The sequence below is a fragment of the Dipodomys merriami genome, unplaced genomic scaffold (genome assembly GCF_024711535.1).
Source record: "Dipodomys merriami isolate MVZ:Mamm:240054 unplaced genomic scaffold, mDipMer1.0.p SCAF_5, whole genome shotgun sequence".
NCBI lineage: Eukaryota > Metazoa > Chordata > Mammalia > Rodentia > Heteromyidae > Dipodomys > Dipodomys merriami.
The window spans coordinates 8,305,390-8,322,084 of NW_027206068.1; the positions used below are offsets into that span (position 1 = coordinate 8,305,390).

The 16,695-nt window shown below is 41.7% G+C and overlaps 1 protein-coding gene across 1 annotated transcript in view; it reads right to left on the reverse strand.

Moving 5' to 3' along the window:
- Positions 1-16,422, reverse strand: part of Creb5 (cAMP responsive element binding protein 5) — a 443,969-nt gene extending 427,547 nt beyond the window's left edge. The window contains exon 1 of the mRNA XM_069997230.1: positions 16,334-16,422. The gene's annotated coding sequence lies outside the window, so the exon portion shown is untranslated. The remainder of the gene's footprint in view (positions 1-16,333) is intronic.
- Positions 16,423-16,695: the final 273 nt, after the last annotated feature.

The following is a 16,695-nucleotide window of genomic DNA, read 5'->3' on the forward strand; positions in this document are numbered from 1 at the left end:
GTTTTTCCAAAGGTCCATTAGTGATTTATTTTTAGCACGTGCTTTAAAAAAAATGCTGTTTATTACCCACATTACTCCCAAACATTCATTCCTGTGGGATCCAGATCCTTAGTTCTGCTCTCTTTACAGCACATGAGTTAAATTGTGTCCCTGCCAAAAAGAAATGGATTGGAGTACTAGTACCTCAGCATGTGAATTCATTTGGAAATAAGGTACTGACAGAAATGAATTAATCTGGACAGATTCTAACCCCAAATGACAGATATCCTTATAAAAAGAGGAACTCCAGAGACAGCTAACACAGAGGGAAGCTCACAAGAAGACAGAGAGGCCTGGCACCAACAATGCTTGGATTTTGACTTTTGACCTCCAGAACTATTAAAGAATACATTTCTATGGACCAGTTTGTGTCACTCGCAGGATACTAATAAAACTGACTCTACCCTGGATGGCCAAGCTATGGCTGGTGTCCAAGCTATGGCTGCCTTGGGGGTGGAAAAGGGAGCTTTCTTTCAATAAGAGCTGCTCTCTGATTCAAGTTATCAAAACTATATTGTCAAAAAGACTATTGTCATGCAGCCCAACAAATGCACTATGACTTTTAGTTACAATTGCTCTTTTGACTTTTGGTTTAATTATCTTCTATTTTCTTCCAAGAAATTGGACATAAGGCCATGAGGCATTTGGCCAGAAACCTTCCCCCTTCTCCACCACCACAAAGGATGACCCTCAACTTCTTTACTAGGTTAGATTAATACTAATTTCATCTGCTTTTAGAATGGGTAGTCCCTCCTCCTTACCCCTCTTTCAGTTAATTGATTCCCCCAGTCATACTGACCCCATTTCTTACACAGTTTTTGAATCTGGCACCATCCAAACCGATGTCTCCATCACCTCGTTCATTAACCATCTTCATCAGACCCTAAACTGGATGTTCTACCTGTAGACATTATCCCCTTCATTTAAAAACCCTAAATTGTAGCGATCTATTTGGCCTTTCTCCTCACAGTGACTTCTATGAGAGGAAGGACTGTAACTCTTCATGATCATGAATCCCTAGGACCTAGCACATAAAAGATGCTCAGTGAGTGTCAAGTTCAGGAAAGAGGCAGGGGTGGGGGAGGGGTGGTCCTCTGCACTTTGTGCCAATGTACTTGAGCAGGATCCTCCCCCATTGCACAAGTCATTCACATGGAAGAATCTCAGTTCTAGAACGGCTCAGACATTTTGATGGGAAGAGAGCATATTGATTAATTTATGAATATTGCTACTATTCATTGACTAAAAAGCATGCTTGAAACCATAAAATATGTGGGTTTCATGGAAGCAAAGAGGAGAAGCAGGAAAAACACAAGTAGGGGGAATTTTGGTATCATGTCAGACACTGGCTTTATTTTCATTTTGTTCATAAACTGGGCAGGACTATTCCTGTCCTGCAAGACCAATTTGACTATACTATTATGGCATCCTAATAAAATGTCTTCCACAAAACTACTGTAGTTGTCTAGGCCTACGTTCCTAAGAAAACAGGCAGCTACTCTAACAGAAAAACACAAATAAGTACACATGGGAAAATGGAACAATGAAGCTTCTTGAAATTGGTTTGTGAAGGGGGTGGGTAAAGGGAGAGGGATGGAGGAAGTTGGATCAAGGTATATTACATCCAAATATGATCATTTTAAAATGAAACCCCCTTATGTAACTAATTGATGCTAATAAAAATTGTGGGGGGGGAACCTCAAATGACAATTCAATTAGTGTTAATTATTATTACTGTTTATTCACCTTAGCATTAGCATATGTTCATTAAGAAAAAGGTACTTTCTTAGCCCAATAGTTGTCCCTGGAACCCCTGAAAAAAAAAAAAAGGTTGTGTGACATAGTATGTGTGTGTGTGTGTGTGTGTGTGTACACACACACACACTCACACACACACACACACACACACACACACACACACACACACACCAATACTGGGAGCTTGACTCAGGGCCTGGACACTTCAGCATTTTTTTTGCTCATTTCCATTGTTTTTTGGTGGGTAGTTATAGGTACGAGTCACATAAACTTTTGTGCCTAAAGGCTTGTTTTGAACCATGATCCTCAGATCCCAGCCTCCTTAGTAGCTAGGTGGCATAGCATTTGTGTCTGATGAATTTCCTCCCATATGTTTAAATCAGCTAGGTTTCCTTGATGTCTAATATAATGTAAGTGTTATATAGGTAGTTGTTAACACTGTTGTGTTGGTTGCTTGTCTATTTCTGACAAGACACCTACCATAAGCAACTTCAAAAGGAAGAAGGCTTTAGTTTGACACATGATTTCAGAGAATTCAATCCATAGTGGGTTTCAGGCTGCTCCAGTGCTTTGGAGCCATCAGAAGTACACAATATAGCAAAGCTGCTATATTGTGCTCAGAGCAGAGAGAGACAGGAAAAGGCTCAAGCCTCGATATTCCCTTCCACATCATGTCCCCAAAGATACTATTTCCTTCCACTAGGCTCAGCCTCTTAAAAGTTCTATTACCTCCCACAGACTGGGACTAAGCTGTCAAACTATGGCCTGTGTGGGGGAGAAGACATTTGATATCTCAATTTTACTAAATATACTATTGAATGAGTAATATCAAGGAAAAAAGTCTGTATGTCAGCACAAACAGCATTGTTTTTCAAATATTTCAATTCCACCTAAGGATGGTTGACTGTGGATTTGGAATTCACAATGGAGGGGGTGGGGCATGTATATAGATCACACACATAAGGAGGCTGGACCGTATGAAACTGTTAATATTCATCTGTAGTAATTTCAGATTTGTGTGTCCCAGTAACTGAAATGCTGAAAAACATCTAAAGAATCACTAAGTTAGAGGCTCTGCATTATGGAGTTCATGGCTCCTATACCATGAATATATGACAATGTTCCATGTGTCTAAAACTGGCTCCTCACCTTTTGTTCCATGTGTAAAAATTCCAAAACTAAAGAAGAGCAGAAGGGGGCTGGGAAGGTGGCTCAGTGGTAGAGCACTTGCCTTGCATGCATGAGGCCCTGGGTTCAATTTCTCAGCACCACATAAGCAAAAAGAAAAAAAGCCGGAAGTGGCGCTGTGTCTCAAGTGGTAGCGTGCTAGCCTTGAGCTAGCCCAGGCCCAGAGTTCAGGCCCCATGACCGGACCCAAAAAAAAAAAAAAGAGCAGAAGCATCTGGTTCGTCCTCATTCACATTGTTTCTAGATATTCTGCTTATAATAGTCTGATGATTCATGACAAGAGAGATGGCTAATTTCTGAAATGGTCCACTCCACTGATGATAGGTCTACTTGTTTCAAAATGCAGTGTTTTTAGGAGCCAAAATACCAAAAACTGCAAACCTCCTCCAATTTTTATTCTAAAGTCAGAAAATGATAGTACTCTTCTTGTTCACAGAGCTATTATGTCCAAAGTTGAGCCTTCTTTCCAAGAAGAATACCTCCAACTTTCTTTATAATTCCATCTGGGGTTTGCTTCCAGGACTTTCAACTCCCAAACTCCTCCCCTGTAAACAATTCCTCTGGTCAGTGTCCCTGCAAAGGATAGGTTTCTATTCCATTGCATAGGTTATAACATTGCTTTAAGCTTGCTCTCAGTCAAGTACCACTATGCTAAAAAAGTAATCAAGATCAACCAAATGAGACTAAATGGTCACGTGTTCAAATTAAAATAATCAGCTCTGTCTATATATAAGGCCCACCCAAGCCTAAGCCAATCTCCTGAATGGAGGTATTCATTGCCTAAGAGGGCCTAGGTCTTGTCTCTCCTGGATTCTTCTGTGCATCCTAATCACAGCCCTCTCCCTCTCCCTCTCCCTCCCCCCCCCCTCTCTCTCTCTCTCTCTCTCACACACACACACACACACACACACACACACACACACACACACACACACTAATGTCACTTCTCCAAGTGATTCTTTTTTACTTTCCTATTAAAACCCTAAATCCATTACATGGAACATGGAACAAATGTTCTATACATCATATATCCCGCTGGGTAATGGAATAATGAAGAAGTAAAAGGAAGAGGAAGAAAAAAAGGATGAGAAAATGAAGATGAGTAGTAATCCCCCCTTTTTTATAACTGCAATAATATATTTATAGCAAAATTTATTATCTTACTCATCTTAAGTATATAGATCAGCAGTAGTCAGATATATAACCAATCTCAAAAACCTATTTTTCAAAACACATTTTAACTATGTAAGATATAGAAAGAGCCTTTTGAAGTATAGTTCCCCCAAATCTATGCTAAATATTTAAAAAATCCACCTAATGCACTGTGACAGCACTGCTTTTAAAGACACAACAATTCCTGTGCTTTTACATTGTTGCCTAGAAAGTATAAAAGTGAGGCTTAGGTTAAAGGGTTAATTTGTCTATCTTAAGAATATACTTTCAAAAGGACATGCAAGTAGTTATGTGTAATTTTTGTCTCCCTGATTTTTGTAAGTGTTTCTGAGGCATATAAAATAATAATAGTAATTGTATTTCTCTGCCAGTACTGCTTCCATCCAATTTGCAGATATCACTGCTTTGTTTTGGTTTTTCCTAATGTTTTGAATGGTTTGAATATTACCATGGGTATTTAGCAAAAAGTACACTTTCAAATTACATGCTGCCTCCTGGTGCCAAACACTGTGCTGCATCACCCTTGACGACATCCACATTGCAAAGCATTAAGAATGGTGGTTGTTAGTCATCTGGCTTTGCAGAACTGGAAGATGAAATTGTAAACAATGTGTACCCAGACAGGCCTCATTAGGAAAATAAAAAAAGTTATCTTCAACATAGTATCTATATTTTTTCTTTTTTTTCTTTTTTTTTTTTTGGATCCAGTTGTGGGGCCTGAACTCTGGGCCTGAGCGCTGTCCCTCAGCTCTTCAGCTCAAGGCTAGCACTCTACCACTTGAGCCACAGCGCCACTTCCGGCTTTTTTCTTTTTTCTTATGTGGTGCTGAGGAATCAAACCCAGGGTCTCATGCATGCAAGGCAAGCATTCTACCACTGAGCCACCTTCCCAGCCCTATATTTTTTTCTTGTGTGTGTGTGTGTGTGTGTGTGTGTGTGTGTGTGTGTGTGTGTGTGTGTGTGTGCGTGCGTGCGCGAGCGCGTGTGTGTGTGTGTGTGTGTGTGTGTGTGTGTGTGTGTGTGTGTGTGTGTGTGTGTGCCAGTACTGGGGCTAAACTCAGCTCCTAGTTGCTGCCCCTTGGCTTCTTCACTACTGTTGTGTCATTTGTCAAGGTCCCACTATCAGCTTTTGGTGGCCAAATGGAGATAGGAGTCTCATGGACTTTGCTGCCCAGGCTGGCTTCGAATTGTGAACATCAGAGCTCAGCCTCCTGAGTAGTTAGAATTACAAGCATGAGCCACTAGTACCTGACATCAGTTTCAATATTTTAAAAAATCTAGTATAACTTTAATCAACAATATGTACCTAAATCAATATTATAAAGACTTTGGCCTAGAAGGAAAAAGGATCTATCTGCAAATGGGTGTTCTAGCAAAGAGGATACACATATATTCACACACTCATGCCCTGAGAAACTTTCTGCTCCTCACTAGTAATCATTTCATTCATACAATATTTATATATAAGCATAGCTATGCCTATGTGCAGATATGAGAGCTGCCTTAACCTTAACATAATGATTAGGAAAGAATACAAAATCACTGGAATCTGCTGACACTTTTCATGATGGCACTGTTGATTATATTTATAGCTCATCCTCAAAGACACAGACATGCACAAGCTCCAATGGCTAAGTCCAACTAACCCTCATTATTCGGAGAAAAAAAAATCAATCAATACTCTAAACCAAGTATAAAGACAGTTCATTGTGATAGCAGGTGCTACGTGTTGTATTACACAGAAGTCAGGACTAGAGTCTATCTTGCTCAATGCACAAACAGCTAAAACTGTTCACCTTCAATCTCCAAAACAGATGAGTAACTTACACCATTAAAGCTCAATGTCTCTCCACACAGAGCCTTCTAACAGTCAATCACAAAGTAGCCTGAGAGAAAGTTTCCCTAGATACCACCCAAAACACAGGTTTGCAACAGATGTCTCTACACAACTTTTAGAATGGATGCCATGTTATGAAGTTAATATAACCTTATGTATTTATTAATCAATTGAGGTACATGTACCCTGAAGCTTATTAGCCAGGAAACAATTTAAGTGAAAAAATGCGTGGGAAAACATCAGAAAGCATGCTATTTATAGACAAAGACAAATGCAATCATACATGCAGTTGGAAAATCCCCACCTAGAAGTCTCCTAGGATGGCACTTCTATTCAGCTGAGAAGACACCCGTTAAACTCGAGCTCTTTGCTCATCCTCACCACCCATCTGAACAATGAGTAAATAGACTAATTAATTTCTCAGTTCTTCCATCTACGAAATGGGAATTCAAGCAACATGTCGAGATCTGAAAGCAAAGTCTTGCAAAGAAGACTGTGGAGAAAAACAAATATTGTTGCCACAAAAATGTAGACAAATGGGTAATTTTTGTAGCTAAACTGGGTTTAAAGTCATGTGTTCAAATCATACGGTCACATAGAAACATATTTGGAACTACAGGCTCTGCAGGGGATGAGGAGGGTCAGGGCGCGTGGCTCAGGGATTCTCGGGAATGCTGACATTCTCTGAAGCATGAAGTCACAAGGGACCCACAGCCAGGTCTCTCCTCCCTTCCATAAGCAAAGCAATGCTGTGTGTTGAACCCACACCCGCAAAGAAAAGATGCATGAAGAGTTTGGAAATTACAACTTGTTTTAATCTTTCTCTAAGTGAATGCACAGATGATGGATAAATATATAAATGTATACACATATGTAAATACACACAAATGCATATAGATATAGAGATAGTGATTTCTAGTAGATATTGAGAAATATTGAGTATTGTAATATTTTCAAAGGTGACCAACTCAATAAATATCATCAGCCCAGGGGGTAATAATTAACAATTTGACCTGAGAAAAATTGGTCTAGGCAATGACACAAAGCTTGTTAAAAGCTTGGAAAGAAGAAACTCTAGGGGATCCAGATGTCTCAAATGAGTAAGATTTTCCCTCCAAAAACAGCTAACGGCAAATAGAACCCGAGGTGGGGAAGTATGCTGGCAAGTGAACTGAAAGGAGGGGATCTTGACCTTTTCCAAAATGGAGCTGTGAGCCTACACAGAAATCAAATCCTGCAGTCAAGTTTTCTAGGGAAGCAGCTAAAAACATGTAAAATCACACTGTTTTGAAATTTACATAAAACAGAGCTACAGTCTGACACAAAGAATTGTTTTCCAAGTTATTTGTCTTGTAAATTTTAATTGAATCAACTTAGTCTCTTAAATATGTTTTGTGGGACACAGCATGGCTCTTACATCTGCTTGCTGCCCTTGAACTCCCAATGAACATTTTAACTGAAACCCCCTTCCTTAAGAGAATCATAGAATATTAGAGAAGATTCCTTACAGATCAGTAAGTGTGGTTCTCAGCCTTTGCTACACATTACAAACTCTTGCAGAGTTTTGAAAAACACAGAGGTCTAGGTTTCTACCCCCCAACCAATTAAAGCAGAATCTCATGGAGGAGGGGGTGTCAGAATTTTTTATAAGTTCCATAGATGCTTCCACTGAGGTGCTAAGACTAGGAACCATGGTAAAGTCTTTCACTGTCTGCTATCATAGTCATCAGTCACATATAGTTATTGATTATTTGCTATGTGGCCAGCCCCAATCAAGTTACGCTATGGTGGCAAACATTTAATAGTAATATATATCATAAATAATCATAAAGTACCTCACTAATATTTTATGTTCCTTATAGGGTGAAATAATTATATTTTGGATATATCAAGTTGAACAAAATATGTTATTAAATATCAACTCCAGGGCTTGGATGTAGCTCAGTGACAAAGCATTTGCCTTGCAAGTACAATGTCCTGGGTTTGATCCCCAGTACAAAAAAGAAAAGGAAATAAATTACAAAGAAACAAACAAAAAAATGACTCCACCAGTTTCTTTCACTTTTTTGTGTTTATGTGTGTGTGTGTGTGTGTGTGTGTGTGTGTGTGCATGCACACTAGTATTGGGACTGGAATTCAGGCCCTGGGTGCCATCCCTTAGCTTTATTCACTCAAGGCTATTGTTCTACCATTTGAACCACACCTCCACTTCCAGTCCTTTGCTGGTTAATTGGAGATAAGTCTCACAGATTTTCCTGCCAAGGCTGTTTTCTAACTAGAATCCACACATCTCAGCCACCTAAGTAGCTAGGATTATAAGTATGAGCTATCAGAGCCTGCCTTGCTTTTTTAATATGGTCTATTGAACACTTTAAAACACATTTATGGCTCCTACTATTGGACAATGCTGGTTGAGAACAGCACTGTTATTTTATCACAAACGCAGACCTAGGTCTACTATTTTCAAAGAGGCACAGTGGTACATTCCTCCCACTAGCTTAGACTGTGCTTAGTGTCATAAATCACATGGCTGCAAAGGCAGGAATATCAGAAACTTTTGTCATCAATTGATTGACAAGCTTCCTCCCATTTGTGTCATTCATTGTTTCTTCTAAGATTAGATATTAAAATCCATTTCCCTTCAAGAAAACTAGTCTTGCTCAATGTTAGGCACATATTTGTAATTTACTATTGTAGGCATAACTCAGAGTATCTGGATTAGATGTAAAAGATCAAATATAGGGAAATGTTAGCATTCTCTGCCTAGTGGTCCTCAGTATTCTGGAACATCTTTAACAAACTAGCGTTCCCTTGTTCAGAAGCTCAAAGCTTGAGCCTATGATATTTTTTTTCTTCTAGGACTCAATGTTTTTCAGAACCAAGTGGTCATTACAAATCAGGCTTTTCATAATGGGGCACCAAGTCATATTGAGTGCCCTGATGAAATGGATATTATCCTCAATGTTTTCTACTCTCTGCTGCATGGATATGGACATTAGAAGCCAAACTTACCTACAGAGAAAAGTCATGTTTTGATAAAAGTGAAATGGTCCTACCAAATCAGGCAAATAAAGATTAAAAACATTTCTTCTAATAATCAGCTGCTTTACATAAAAACAAAGATCTGTTGTTATTGTTGCTGCTGCCTATGTTTTTCTCTTTGGAATGCCAGCAAAGAGGGAATTGCCCCTACAACTAGCCAAAATGTCTTCTATTTGAAAAAATCATAGCTGAAACCTAGGGCACTTTGGTAGGATAAAAGAGACCTGAATTCTGATGTGAAACCTTCATGCAAAGGGCTGGAAAGAAAACCTTTGGACCAGACCAAACAGCACGTACAGCAGATGTATTCAATTTTTTACTTAAATCTTCTTGTTTCCCATCCTAAATACAGCAGAGCCTATATTATAAATAAAATATTAAGTGCTCTGCAGTCTTCTGTGTTGCATACATGATTTCTTTTTTTGTTGTTGTTTTGGGTCCGGCCGTGGGACCTGAACTCTGGGCCTGGGCACTGTCCCTCAGCAATTCAGCTCAAGGCTAGCGCTCTACCATTTGAGCCACAGTGCCACTTCCGGCTTTTTTCTTTTTGCTTATGTGGTGCTGAGGAATCGAACCCAGGGCCTCAGGCATGCAAGGCAAGCGCTCTACCACTGAGCCACCTTCCCAGCCCTGCATACATGATTTCTATTAGTCATGAGTAGTCAAGTTCGGCCATTGAACCTTTAAATAGCATATTCCCATACTCAGCTCACTTCCAACAACGTAACATTCACCTCCAAACACTCCTAACACTGGCCTGGAAAAAAAAGCATGTGACACATGAGGCTTGGGCAAAAGCGCATGTGCCAGAGGGTGCACAGCACTTATGGCATTATTCAACAACCAAAAAATGAAAGATGATTTATGTGAACTTTAACTACTTTTTCAATCCCTTTGTCAAAAATGATGAAGCAAAAGATTGGGAGTGAAGAAAGTCACTGCTTTGTTTTTAGTTCTGCCTGGTTAACTCTCAAATGAAATATGGATGCTGTCATTTTATAGGGTGTTTCTAATAATAATCATAAAGACGAAGAAGACCTTAAGTTAAAAATCAATTAAGAAAGCCAGTATTAGAAAAGTTAACATTGCAAATATGCATGTACGTGCATGTACATGGGCACATGCGTGCACACACACATGCACACACACATTAAATGAAGTAGAAATTACAGTTTTTAACCACCAAAGCCATCATCTGAAAGATCTGACAAAAAATAAATAAAACCTTTGTGTTCAAAAAGTTAGTGGCCAAAAGACTTGAAAAGAGCAATGCAGCCAAAGCATTGGCTTGGGCTCCATTTCTAACTAGAGGATTTGTGGCAGCCTGGCTGAAGAAAGACAACTTGACCTGGAAAGTAGAAACAGGTCTATGGGCAAACCAGACCTGAGCTGTACCCTCTGGCTCTGGGATTTGGCTGAGCTAAAAACAAAACAAAACAAAACAAACAAACAAACAAAAAAACAGACCTTGCATCTCTTCTATTGAACAGGGATATTGACTTTAAAGTTTGCCCAATCTCTGTAAAGTGTCTGTCTTGCCATGGAACTTTCTAGGCCAAGAGGAGTCTTTTATTCTCTCCAACATCAGTTCAAGTTAAAATGCCAACACAGTAGTTTTCCATCTTTGTTAATTTTAGGGTAGCGATTACAAACATGAACCTTAAGGAAGTAGAAGAAAACAACTAAAATAAGCATTTTTAAAGTGGTAAATATATTCTGATTTATTCTTCCAAAAAATTTGGGGGGGGACAATAGAATGAATATGGAGAAAAACAAAATATCAAAATGTCATATTCTATGTTCAGGAATTTATCCTAAGGTTTAGGTTTTATTTCGAAAGTCTTAGAGCCTTCATTATGAGCTTCAAAAGTTTTCTGTGAGAGTATTATCATACTTGGAAATCTCTGAAAGCCTCTTTTCTTTTAAAAACTTTTTCTGTGTTAAATTCTTGATTGGTGATTCCCAACCATGAAGACTAACAGATACTCAATAAAACACTAATTGCTATTTTTCCTTAATTACAAAATGTTATAACTATTTAGCCAAACCATTAAACATGATATTATTTTAAAGTGCCAGATTTTCTATTTCAAGCATGTCACAAAACAGCTTATTTAGTTTACAAACAGCTGTACGAAAAGGTTCTTTGGTGTCATTAAATCTGTTTAGCATATATGAAAGTGCTTACTTCTTACACGTAAATACTCAAGGTTACTGCCCCTACATCTATTACCTTTTTTCAATTGTATAATTTTCTTAAACTTCAGAGAAATAGTCCTAGATTTGAAATTTTTAAACACTAATTTATAAAAAGCTTTGGTGGATTCCCATAATGCAGCCAGTAGTCAAACTGGACAAGATAATGAATTGACTGAGATCATTGTTCCCTCTTCATCCAAGAAAGCTGCCTCTAAAAAAAGATCTTAAATTGCTGTAGAAATCCAATTTGTAAGGAGGAAAAGAAGCATATAGATGGGAAACACCAGCCATGATCACATTAATTTCATGACTAACAGCATTGCTTTGAAGTGAAGAAGAAGAAAAAATAAAAGATGTTAAAAAGAATAAGTCACTCTAATCCCAGTTTTAATCTAACAAAATTACCAGAAGAACCAACTACAAAGTTTATACCATAGGGATCCAGTTGTGGTCACACTCCCATCAAATACTTTTGAGCTTAAAAAAACTCCAAAGCTAAGGAAATGCTGTAGTCTAATGAAGTTCTGTTGCTAAAATATAAATGATAGAAGGAAATTTAGAGATTGGAGACTTGATTGACATCAGTACAAACCACCATGTAAACTCTTTGATTGGTTGGTTTTCAATGCAGGTGTAGGAAACTGACAAATAGTTATTAGGAAATTATCATACTTATTATAAGTGAAAAGTGACACAAAAGTCTCTCTGACAAACTGCAATTTCTTCAACCACGGAATGAACAAAAACTGCAACTTCACAGAGATATAGAAATTGAAATATGCTTTCTACTTTCATGTGGTACATTCTTATATACTGTTCAGCTATAATCTATATAAGGTTACAGCAGACTTCTGCTTGAACAGGTTAATTTATGGATAACAGTGATTTACATTAAAAACAGTTGGCTTGAAGCTAGTTATCAATTGAGCAAACAAGTCTATTCTCAGCAGACTTGAAAATTAAAATTTTATATGAATCAGTAAGAACTTAAAATTTGCTATCTATCTAAAATACCACATGCAAAAGAAGTCAGTAATGCTTTTATTGTTTCCTAAGTTTTAAAACTAATGTGATAGTTGATCTTCAATTAATAGCATTCTCCTTCAAGGAAGCACATATCTAAGTCTTCTGTTATGCTTTGCTTTAGCCTATAGATTTCTTTTTATAAAAACTCCTTACTAAAACTCAAGTACTCATTGAAGTGAGCCATGAGAGCTCATAGGAAGGAGTTCTTACCTGACACATCAAAATAACTCCCTGCTGCAGCCCATATGCTCACAAACATATTTTACCAGAAAGAAGAGTCTTTATACACACACACACACACACACACACACACACACACACACACACACACACACACACACACACACACACAAGATTTTCATGTGAAATGCTATCAGTCCTAGGAAACTAACCAAAGCAACAATAAAACTCCCAGAATAAGAAATCCATTCCCAAATTCCATAAAACTACAAGATGAGTCCCACTTAACCAGGTTTAAAGTTTCTTCTCTGCTTCAGAAGCATAATGAACAGCATCTTACCATTGTAGAATAAAATCAGCAAGTGTTGCCTCCTGCAGTCACCAGATCAGATTTTTTTTCTTCCTTACTTTCTAGTAACTTCTTTTCCCCAGCAAGATTAGGAAGAAAAATAAATCTTTTGAGTATTTGTCTCAGTTATTTCAGACTAGATCGTGAAACTAGTCTTAGAAAAACACAACACAAAAAGACCAGGTCTGGTATTTTACAGTCCCTTCTGCAAACCAAAGATACCTCCTGGACTCTTTGTACCTCCTTCCCTCCCTCGTTTCTTTTAGTAATGAGACTAATTTTTCCAGTAGCCTTGAACTCCCAAGACTTAACTGACATGGAAAATGTGACTAAAAACTTGTAGAACTGTCTAGCCTCCAACCCTACACAGAATCAACTTTGTTGTAAGTGTTGAGGAACACCTCGCAAGCAGCTACATGCTCAGTTTATACTCCTGCACTACACAGCACTGAACACCAACACAGTGCGCCATCTAGTTAGCAAGCTGCAGTCTCCGTCCTAGAAGGGGGGACACCTTCAAACCCTGGGAGCTAAGAGCTTGTCAGAGTTCAGCTGCTCTAAAGGTCCAATTGTTTATTTAAATAAAAAAAATATCGCTACTGAGATAATCCACATCTAGTGGATATGGGAAAATTTAGGTAATAATGGCACTACAAACTTTTACATCTAACTTTGATTTACAAGATAAAAGCAAGTTTTAAATTAAAAGGGCTTTCTGTTAATAGAGCTTATTATTCTGAAGACGGGAATGATTTTCTTCGAAAGTTGTCCCTGGGTGCATGCCTATTATCTTTGCTTTTCCCCTTCCACTAATGAGCATTTATCTAAAGAGCCTGTTAATCCTCTGATGTGTGCTTCTGGTCAGAGGTAACAGTTTGAATAAAACCACTAATCACTGATCACTAAATCACTTATCATTAATCACACTCTCCAGGGCCCATGACCCAGGCCATTTTTCCTTTAGGTCTCTTGCATCACAAACAAGAAGTTTAACATTTTCGATGCACACCTATTGTGAATAGGGTTATACTATTTCATCTCTAGATGTGAACAAATAATAAATACTGCCACAAACTTGGGGGAAGGGATGTCAATTAGACTCCAGACAGGAGTTTCACAAATGTCTACCCTACAGCCTGGCTTTCACTCTAAAGAAAGTAGACCAGACCTGATCATAACAAAAACATGAGTTCTTCAAGTAGTTCCCATCTATTTAAACTATAAACTTGCTTTTATTTAGCTTTACCAGCTCCAAATCAGAGAGCGCTCCAGTCCCCTGTCCTCCTCTATCCAAAAGCCTGTTAGTAAAATTTTATTTGATTTTTGCTGCATACTCCCCTAATTCCCCAGAGTTCTTTTTATTTGTATCCCTTGAATGTCACAAACAGGGGTTTCATTTAAACTGCCAGATAGAGGTTGTGATTTAATTCAATGACGCCTGTAGATAACTTCCTCTCTAAACTTAAAAGCTAAGAGCAAGAAAGTAACACACGCAGCAATTTATTGGAAGGTACTTTTGAGTTCAATGCCTCACATCCACTCACTTTGAGATAAAACATCTAATTTTGATCCTTCCAGCCAAACTTGATTTAGTCAGCTCCTCTTTAGTTTTTCCCTCTCCGGCTACACGGTTCCAGGCAGGCGCTGTGTAAAGTACTTGCGTTCGCTGTGGGTATATTACTTTCCCAAGTCACCGCAGGGACACCGAATTAGCCTAAGGCTTTTAAACATTCCCTAAAGGTGCCTTTTCTTGGGGTGGCTGAACATTAAGGGGGGGGGTGAGTGGGCTTGCTTGTGCCTTTCCTAAATTATAGAAAAGGGCAGATTGCACGCTGATCAGGTGCCAAGGACCCCTCAGGCACCAGAAGCTCTTACCCACACTCCAGGGACAGTGTCCGCCCCCAGGGAACGCTGTAAAAGGCAGGGAACGACCTAAGGAGATAACGACGTGGGCGGAGGAGGGGTGGAGAAGGAGGGGGTCAAGGGAAGAGAGGGCAAGAGAGATGCCCAGGGAACGGTGGGGCGATTGCACGAGCCTGTTGGGGTGGGGGTGGAGGTTGAAAGCAGAGTTGCTTTGTCAGCATTCTAAGCCCCTGAACCCTTGAGTATCCGAAGCCGTTAATCAAACACTTACTGGCCTGCAGAATGACGTAATGAACCAGTATCCAGCCTTTATTCCTTGACACAGAGCAAGAGAGAGGGAAAATTAAAAAGAAAAAAAATCCACTGGAGTCCGCAGGCTCTGACAACGAACTACATACAAGCAGCCCACGCCAATTCGGAGCCTGGAACTAGCGTCAGGTGGGGTGGGGAGGGGGGTGGCACTCGTTTAGGGCAAGTTGGGGAGGGGTCTTAATTTAACCAGACACACCCCCCCTCCCTTCTCTTGGGAATCAACCTATAGCCAAGAAGGAGCGGGATGCAGTCCCCCCCTAGAGAAAACATCTCCTTGGTTCTTCCTCTGAGAACTTGGTGGAAAGTTGAGGCGGTTCGGTGGTGGAGAGTCGAGCCGGGGAAGGCAAGGTTCCCGCCGCGCTGGGTGCCCAGAGCGGAGGCTCCAGCCCACGCTGTCCATTCGGGGCATCGGCGAGGAAGAGGTAAGGACGGCAGTGAGAAAGGGCCCGGGCCGCGGGCGGGAGGCGGTGGGAGGAGTGGACGCCGGGCTGGAAGCGCCGGGAGCGAAAGTCAAGTACCCTCCAAGGGCGACCTCCACTCCCGCGGCGGGCGCGCGGACTCGGGCCGGCCGCGGCGGGCCGCCTGGCGGGCGCGGCGCCCGGAGCGAGCGAGCGAGCGAGCCGCCCTCGCCCCGGCCGGCCCCCCACCCCGGGTGACCCGGCGGCGTCCTCGCAGCCAGCGCCCGCTGGAAGTTTGCAAACTTTCTCCGGGGGTTCCGCCGCCGCCGCATCCCTGGGAAGCTGGGGCACGCGGGGAACAGGCTCCGCACTCAGCATCTCCGTGGCCGCCGCCGCCGCCGCTGCTTGACCACACTTCTGGAGGGTTCCGCACCTTGCCAGGTCTCTGGAGGCAAACACACACCCCCGATTCATAACGGTTCCCCCCGTGTCAGGGAAACACGCGCGCTCCCACACACGCACGCACGCTGGGGCGGACACGGCGCGGGCTCCGGCTAGCATCCCCGGCGGGCGCACGGCGCAGCGGCCGCCGAGACGCGCTCCGAGACGGACACGGCGTGGGGCGGGGGGGGGGGAGCGGGTGGAGGGGGGAAGAGAAGGGGGGGTCTCTCTAGGTGGCCACGGGACACGGCACAACTCCACAGTCCACCAGCGATTGGGGCCGGACTTGCCTCGGGTCCGCCAGAATGTTTACAAACACAGATCACTCTCCGAAAGAATGCATCACATCTTCCCGACTCCTGGCCCTGTGACCTGCCCATTGGACCAAGTAACCTCGCGGCTGCCGCCGAGAACCAACCCCTGCAGACCAGCACACGCTCCCGAGACGGCTCCCCGCGGCAAGTGCAACGAAAAGTGGCTAAATGCAAACGCCCCAGAAGTGGCCGAGCCGTATTTTTAGGAACTTACCAAACAAGTGTGGAGAAGGCCAGAGCGGAGCCCGGGTGAAGGGACCACGTTGGACTGAGCAAAGATTACAATACCTTCTATTTAGAGTGCATTACATCACCCCCCCGGTGACGTCACGTGGGATTCCTGAACTTCTAAATCATTGCGGTCCGCGGGGGAGGAGGGCGGGAGGGCGGGGCCGTCACGCCGCGGGGGCGGGCCCCGCCCAGGCCCCACCCCGACCCCGCCTCTGCCGCGGACCCTGGTGCACCCGGGCCGGGGAGCGCAGCGGCGGCGGCGGCGGCGGCGGCGGCGGCGGCGACCGCGCAAGCAACAGCTTGCAGAACCCAGCGCCGTGTGACACGGCTCCCTGACATGAGTGG